Source organism: Globicephala melas, chromosome 20, assembly GCF_963455315.2.
Source record: "Globicephala melas chromosome 20, mGloMel1.2, whole genome shotgun sequence".
Lineage (NCBI taxonomy): Eukaryota > Metazoa > Chordata > Mammalia > Artiodactyla > Delphinidae > Globicephala > Globicephala melas.
The window spans coordinates 31,171,072-31,177,747 of NC_083333.1; positions in this window are offsets into that span (position 1 = coordinate 31,171,072).

Here is a 6,676-nt window from a genome sequence, read left to right on the forward strand (position 1 = left end):
AGATTTAGCTCGGAGCCTAAAATGACAACTGAACACACATAGCTAATTTTACTCCCCCTGAAAACCCCACTAAAACTATTGAAAGAGATTTTTTTAAAGATACAAACCCCCAAGGAGCTGGAGAACAGAGAAAAGACAACCATGAACAAAATGTGGGAAGCAGGAAGGCAAATGGGCAAGTGGTGCTTGGCCTCGCGGAGCTGAGTCCTAACCCTGCCATGGGGAAAGCTGAGAAACAGAACCTCCAAAGCCTTAGAGCTGTGGGACAGGTAACTGTGAGGCAAGAAAGGCAGCTAGCAGCAGTGATCTGTCTGTGGAAGGGTACTCCTAGGGAGGAGGGTGTAGCAGGGGCTCTGTGGCCTGGGGGACTTCATGCACAGTGACAGAGGGCTGTCCTGCATTCTGAAGGCTGAAAGCCCCCCCTCAGTCCCCATAGCACAAAAATCCTCCAGGCAAGAGACTAGAAAAGTCTCTTCCTATTCCTGTAGATTTTAGGAGAAACCTAAAGATGTAATTTTGCTGTTTCCCCGCAGACCACTGAGCCAATCTCCCTAGAGAGAAGCCCCAGTGGATGAGCCCACCCAATCCTCAGACCTTCCAGTCAGCTCTGCAGTCCCCTCCCCTAAATGTGAGTAGACGACCCAGGATTACCAGGCACCTGACGAAAGCCTTTGAGAGAAAGAGCCACCCAGGTGGGGACCTAGAGGGTGGGCATCTTTGAGGAAACAGACATTAGGCAGGGAGGAGAAATAGCCATTTAATATCCTAAAACACAGGGCTTCCCTGGTGACTCAGTGGTTAAGAATCCGCCTGCCAATGCAGGGGACACGGGTTCGAGCCCGGTCTGGGAAGATCCCACATGCCGCAAAGCAACTGAGCCCGTGCACCACAACTACTGAGCCTGCGCTCTAGAGGCCACGAGCCACAACTACTGAAGCCCTCGCGCCTAGAGCCCATGCTCCGCAACAAGAGAAGCCACCGCAATGAGAAGCCCGCGCACCACAACGAAGAGCAGCCCCCGCTCACCGCAACTAGAGAAAGCCCGCGCACAGCAACGAAGACCCAACACAGCCAAAAATAAAATAAATAAAATAGATAAATTTATTTTAAATAATCCTAAAAGACAGCAGATAAGATATTGCATCTATGAACCAAGAGCAGGATGCTATTTAAGGAGAACATCTAGAGAACAAAACAGGGCTGGAAAATTAAACATGTGAGAATGGAAACAAAAACCTTCAACAGACAGGTTGGAAGATAGAAGGGAGGGGATGTCCCAGAATGCAAAGCAAAAAGACAAAGAGGAAAAAAATAAGAAAGGATGAAAGAATTAGATGACCAGCTCATGGGGCCCAGCACCTGTACAAAAGGAACCCTCCCTTCCATTCCACCCTGTCTAAGAGAAAGAGTTATTTAATTTAATAAATTTTCCCAGAAATGAGTTTTCAAGTTCTCAGCACAGTGGGAAATTGACCCACATCAAGGCATATTATCATGAAAAGCAAAACACTGAAGAGAAAGAAAAGTTTCCACAAGCTTCCAGGTTCCACAGAAAAGAGCAGGAATAAGACTGTGCTTCAGAAGTCTCAACAACAGCAGAAGCTAATAGATAATGGAGCAGTGCCCTCAAAGTGCTGAAGGAAAATATTTTCTGGCCTAGAATCCATTACTTAGCCAAATGAGCAATCTAATGTGAGATTAAAATAAAGATGTTTGCATGTGCAAGGTCTCAAACAAATTTACCACCCATGTACCATTTTTCAGGAAGCTACTAGAGGATGTGCTCCAACAAAACAAGGGAGTAAAGCCTGAAAGAGGATGACAAGGGATAGATGCAACAGTGGATCCAGTAAGAGAGGGAGAGACGAGGGGAATTCCACAGGATGGGAGAGAAGGGAGATCACAGGAGGGTGGCTGTCCAGATTAGAGCAGGGTGTCAACACGTCCAACTGCCCAGTACACAGACCTGCTGAGGGTTGTCATCACTAATATATACCTTCTGACATTGTACTGCCCTTTTAATGCCAGATGCACCTGCCAGGTTCTTATCTGTACTTGGCCTGCTTGGGCCAGGTCCTGATGGAGTTCCAGCTCTCCTCTGCATGCACTGGCACCTGTATAAGCTGAAGACACTCATTTTCCCCATCAGAAGTGTCCTATTTTGTTTTCTTAGAAACAGGAGGATGGCCATAGTGAGCTAAGAAACAGACAATTCAGATAGGTCTATTCCCCCACCCCCACCAACCTGCCAGACATCCCAGCTGGGGATGGCCCTCAGTTCCCCAGGAAATGTCCATGGCCTTGCCAAGAGCCTCTTAGAACAGATGCCATGGTCCTTTCAGGGCCAGTGGGTACACTGACTCCCTAAAAAGGACTCTAGTAAACTCTCAGGCAGCTGAGGCCAGTCTGTGACCCCAAGACTATTCCTCTTCTCTTCTCCCAGGCTCTTCCATCTACAAGTAGCAGCCCAAAGTAGCCACAAACAGAAAGGATACCATGGCTAGTTCTCTATATTAATCACCTTGCACATAAGTAGATGATGATAAAACAATAAAATGTTTGAGGAAAACACAATCTAAGGGGCCTTCTTTGTCCTTGTCAGTCTTTCATGACCAGCTGGTGGACTGTTGGAGAGTGTACTTTACACCCATTGCTGGGCTTCTTTGTTTGGTCTTTTAATCCAACAGAGTAAATTAGAAGGTTACTCAATGCAGTCATAACCTCCTTGCTAAGAATGGATCTTTCTCTCTCTGTCTCTCTCTACACACAGACACACCCCAATATTTATGTTACATATAAATATATAAATTTTTTCATTTCCTCACCACCATTGTTGGTATTTGGGCTTTCCCGTTCGGCCACAGTCCAGGCCGTGCTAGGACACTGTGGAGAAGTGCCCCCTATCTTAGTGACTTCCCCATAGGGACAGCCCCACAGGGCCTGAGGGAACCTGTTATTCAAACGACACATCAACATTCTTGCGCACAAAATGCAGGGCAGCCATGAAAAAGCTTATATTCTCTAGGGCTCCAGGGGTTGTATCTCTCTGGATCTTGTGAGATATAGGTCCCAATGAAACCTCGGAGGTCAGAGGCACCAACCTGATTAATTAACAAGTGACACCGTGGAGGCTGGCCGGCTCAGGCCCACACCTCTACTCACAGCTGGTGGAGAGGCACCCAGCCTGCGCCCAGCCTCAGCAGGGGCCGCAGCGGCTGGGCTGGCTTCCCAGTCTTCCCTCATACCTGAGTAACAGTCCCAAACTTTGCCCACTCCTGGTCCTCCGGACCCTGGTTGCTGGCAGACAGACAGACAGCGCTGTCTTCTTTGCCGAGAAGGGAGGGCTCAGATTTGAGCAGCTTTCTTCCCTCTCCCCCACCGTCTGTGTCCATCTCCTCTTCCTGCTTCCTTCCCTTTCAAATCCTCCCCTTGCCCCCATCCAGCCCCCTTGGGCTTCCTCCTCTTCCACCTTCCCTGCTCTGGGGGGTTCTAGCCCACCAGCCTAAAAGCATAGTCAGTCTTTACCCATCCTTTAAGAACAGACCTTAGAGCTGCTCTCCTCCCGTCTCCTTCCCTTTATCACAAGTGGTCCCCATCTCCTTTCCAACAACCCCTTGGAAATGGCCCTGCCGGGGTCCCTGGTGACCAACTAGCCTGTGCGCCCTCCTCCGTGCACTGGATCTTTCAAGGCAGGTGGCATGCTCTCCACTCCCTTTCTAGAACCTGCTCCCTTATCCTCTATAACAGCACTCTCTCTGCTCTTCCCTCCTGAGGCAGCTCCCTCCGCATCTCCATTTGGTTCCCCTGCTTCTCCCTAAATGCCAGTTTTCCCCCGAGACTCCATTGCCAGTCCCTTCACATTATTTTCCTCGATGATCTCACCCCCTCCCCTGGTTTCACCATCGCAGACGTCATCCCAACATTTCAGAGCTGGAAGCAACTCCAGAAAGATGAGAAAACTGAGGCCAGCATGTCCAGGTGCACTGCCGGGGCCTCCCAGCACATGGGCAGCAACTCCAGACCTTGAACCCAACCTCCGACTCTGCCAGCAGCGCTGCCCCCCCCGCCATGGTGCCTCTTATTTCACATGCAGGGGAGCAGGTGGGTGCATCTGCAATGTCACACACACACTTCCAGACTTGATATTTTATTTAAGAGCATGCAGCTCTATATCAGTACCCAGTTGCTTTCAGTTCTGACATTTATCTTCTCCAAAGGAGGGTGAGCCACTTGCAGATCGTCCCATCTCTCCTCCCACGTGGCTGGGAAATGTCAGAGGGAGATCCAGGCAGCTCAGGGTCCCTTGCCCACATTGCACACATTTCAGTCATTGGGCTGCTTGGTAACCCAGCTGCTTTGGGAGAGCTGAGAAGGCCTGGGAAATGCATGAGGGGAGCCAGCAGAGGGTTCCCAGGCACTGTCCAACTTTCATAATCAGGGGCGACAGCCAGGGCCAAGAGCCTCCCAGAACAGATGCCACGGTCCACTCAGGGGCAGGTGTGTCCTTCCCCATCTTCTCAGATCTCCTTGTTTTGAGTGGGACCCACGCCATGGCTTAGAGCTCTGCCTGCGATTGCACAATAATACCCACCCAGAAAACAAATTAAAAATAGGAAAAATCCATCCAAGGCGTGTGTCTGCTGAGGCAGAGTGCTGTCAGATTGCTAGGCAACCCCAGGCGATCCTGTGGGAAGGTCTGTGCTAAGCTTGTTCCACAGAAGTAGCACTCTTGTCCCTGTTGTGTAGATGTGCTCAGCCGAATCTGAGCAAGGTCATGAACAGAGGGAAGGCACAGGCTGCCTGAACTGAAGACGTGCCCATCTGCCTGGACAAAGGCATTTTCCGGAGGACGGAGAAGAGGCCGAGGGTGTCCGCAGGATGAGAGGCATCTGGACGCACGCTGGAAAATCTATCTGGTTTCCCCATGTTCCCCAAGATACAGGTGTTTAGAACTGTGTAGGCAAAATGCCTGAATCTTAACTGATTTTCCATCCAGCAGTCTTCATCACCTTCAGCCAGAGGTGAATTAAGCAGGTTCAGAGGCTGAAGACAGAGGAGGAGGAGAAAGAGAAGATGGATGCACGGCCAGAGCCCGTGGAGGAGCAGGGAGGAAGCAGAGCTGGGAGCACCCAGGCACTGCCATTCTGGGCTTTGTGCTCCCAAGGCCGAGATGGAAGAGCATGCTTTCTTTTTACAGTTCCATTCAAACCATAATCACGATAACATCTTTGTGGATGTTACAATGTTGGCCATGAGCATAAAATACTTTTAAAAGGAAAAGGCAGGGGATGCGGCATCATGAAAAATAACGAGAATTTTCATTTAGACTTGAAGATCTTTAAAACAAGGGTGAAGCCAAGAGAGCTTCTTCCCTTTTACGATGCTGCACAGAGACTGCCCAGGGCGAAGGCAAAAGGGTGTGTTAGCTTCCTGGGGCTCCCATCACACAAAACCCGGGGCTTTAAACAACAGAAATGTATTCTCTCACAGTCCTGAAGGTCAGAAGTTGGAAATCAAGGTGTCAGCCTGCTGCCTCGGAAGCTCCAGGGAGAAACCACGCCAGGCCTCCCTCCTGGCTTCTGGCCACTGCCAATGGTCCTTGGCGTCCTCGGCTTGCGGCAGCATCACTCCAGTCTCTGCCTCTGTCTCCACATGGCCTTGTCTCTGTGTCCTCTTCCCTTCCTTATAAGGACCCCAGTCTTTGGATTGAGGGCCCACCCTAATCCAGCACGACCTCATCTTAACTAATTGCATCTGCAAAGACCCTATTTCCAAATAAGGTCCCATTCTGAGGTTCTGGGTGGGCATGAATTTGGGGGGACATTATTCAATCCACTCCAGGGGGATTGATAATGAAATAAGATGAGCTTCAGAGCAGGGAGGCATTGGCCATCACCTGGTCCAGCCTGTCCCTCTCTCGAGGGAATGTCTCTTACAGCACCCCAGACACAGCATCCCCAGCTCTGCATGGGCACTACCATGGCAGGGTGCTCCCCACCTCCCATGACGGTCTCCCCATCAGGGGAGAGCCTGCACTGCTAGAAAACCTTCCTCCCAACGTGGACCCAGAATCTGCTGTGGTCATTGTCCTGTTGAATCTCATGGAATTTTGCACAAGTCCTGGCTCCAGCCCCACCACAGTCAGATGGCAAAGAGGACATATAATTCTCCCCCTTCTGACATGGGGTTTCCACTAAGATGTCCTAACAGTCGCTACAACACATGCTGCTTCATGTCCAGCCAGCTTCTTCCACATGGTTTCTGTGCATACATCCAAACGTGGGGATGAGGGTTTCACTTACTTCTGTTAAATTTAATCCAATTGGTCATCTTTTGTGTTGATTCTGCCATCTGATATATCAGCCTGTCCTTCGGACTGTATAATCCCCAGGTTGAAAGCACAATTGAAGAGCCTGGCCCAAGCCAGCGAGAAACTGAGCACAGAACCCTCCCACGTGCCGCTGAGTGGGTGGGTTGCCGTGAGGATGTACATTTTAAGGGTACAGCTATTAAATAATCTCAGTAACTAACATAATCAGAAAGAACACTTCACTGAATCACTTTGGATGGCTTTTATCATTAAAGTTTGGAATCTACTGAGTACCTTAATGGTAAACTCAGACCTTTACTATTTCCATAAACTTCTTTTTCTTCTTCCAGTTCTATTGAGATATAA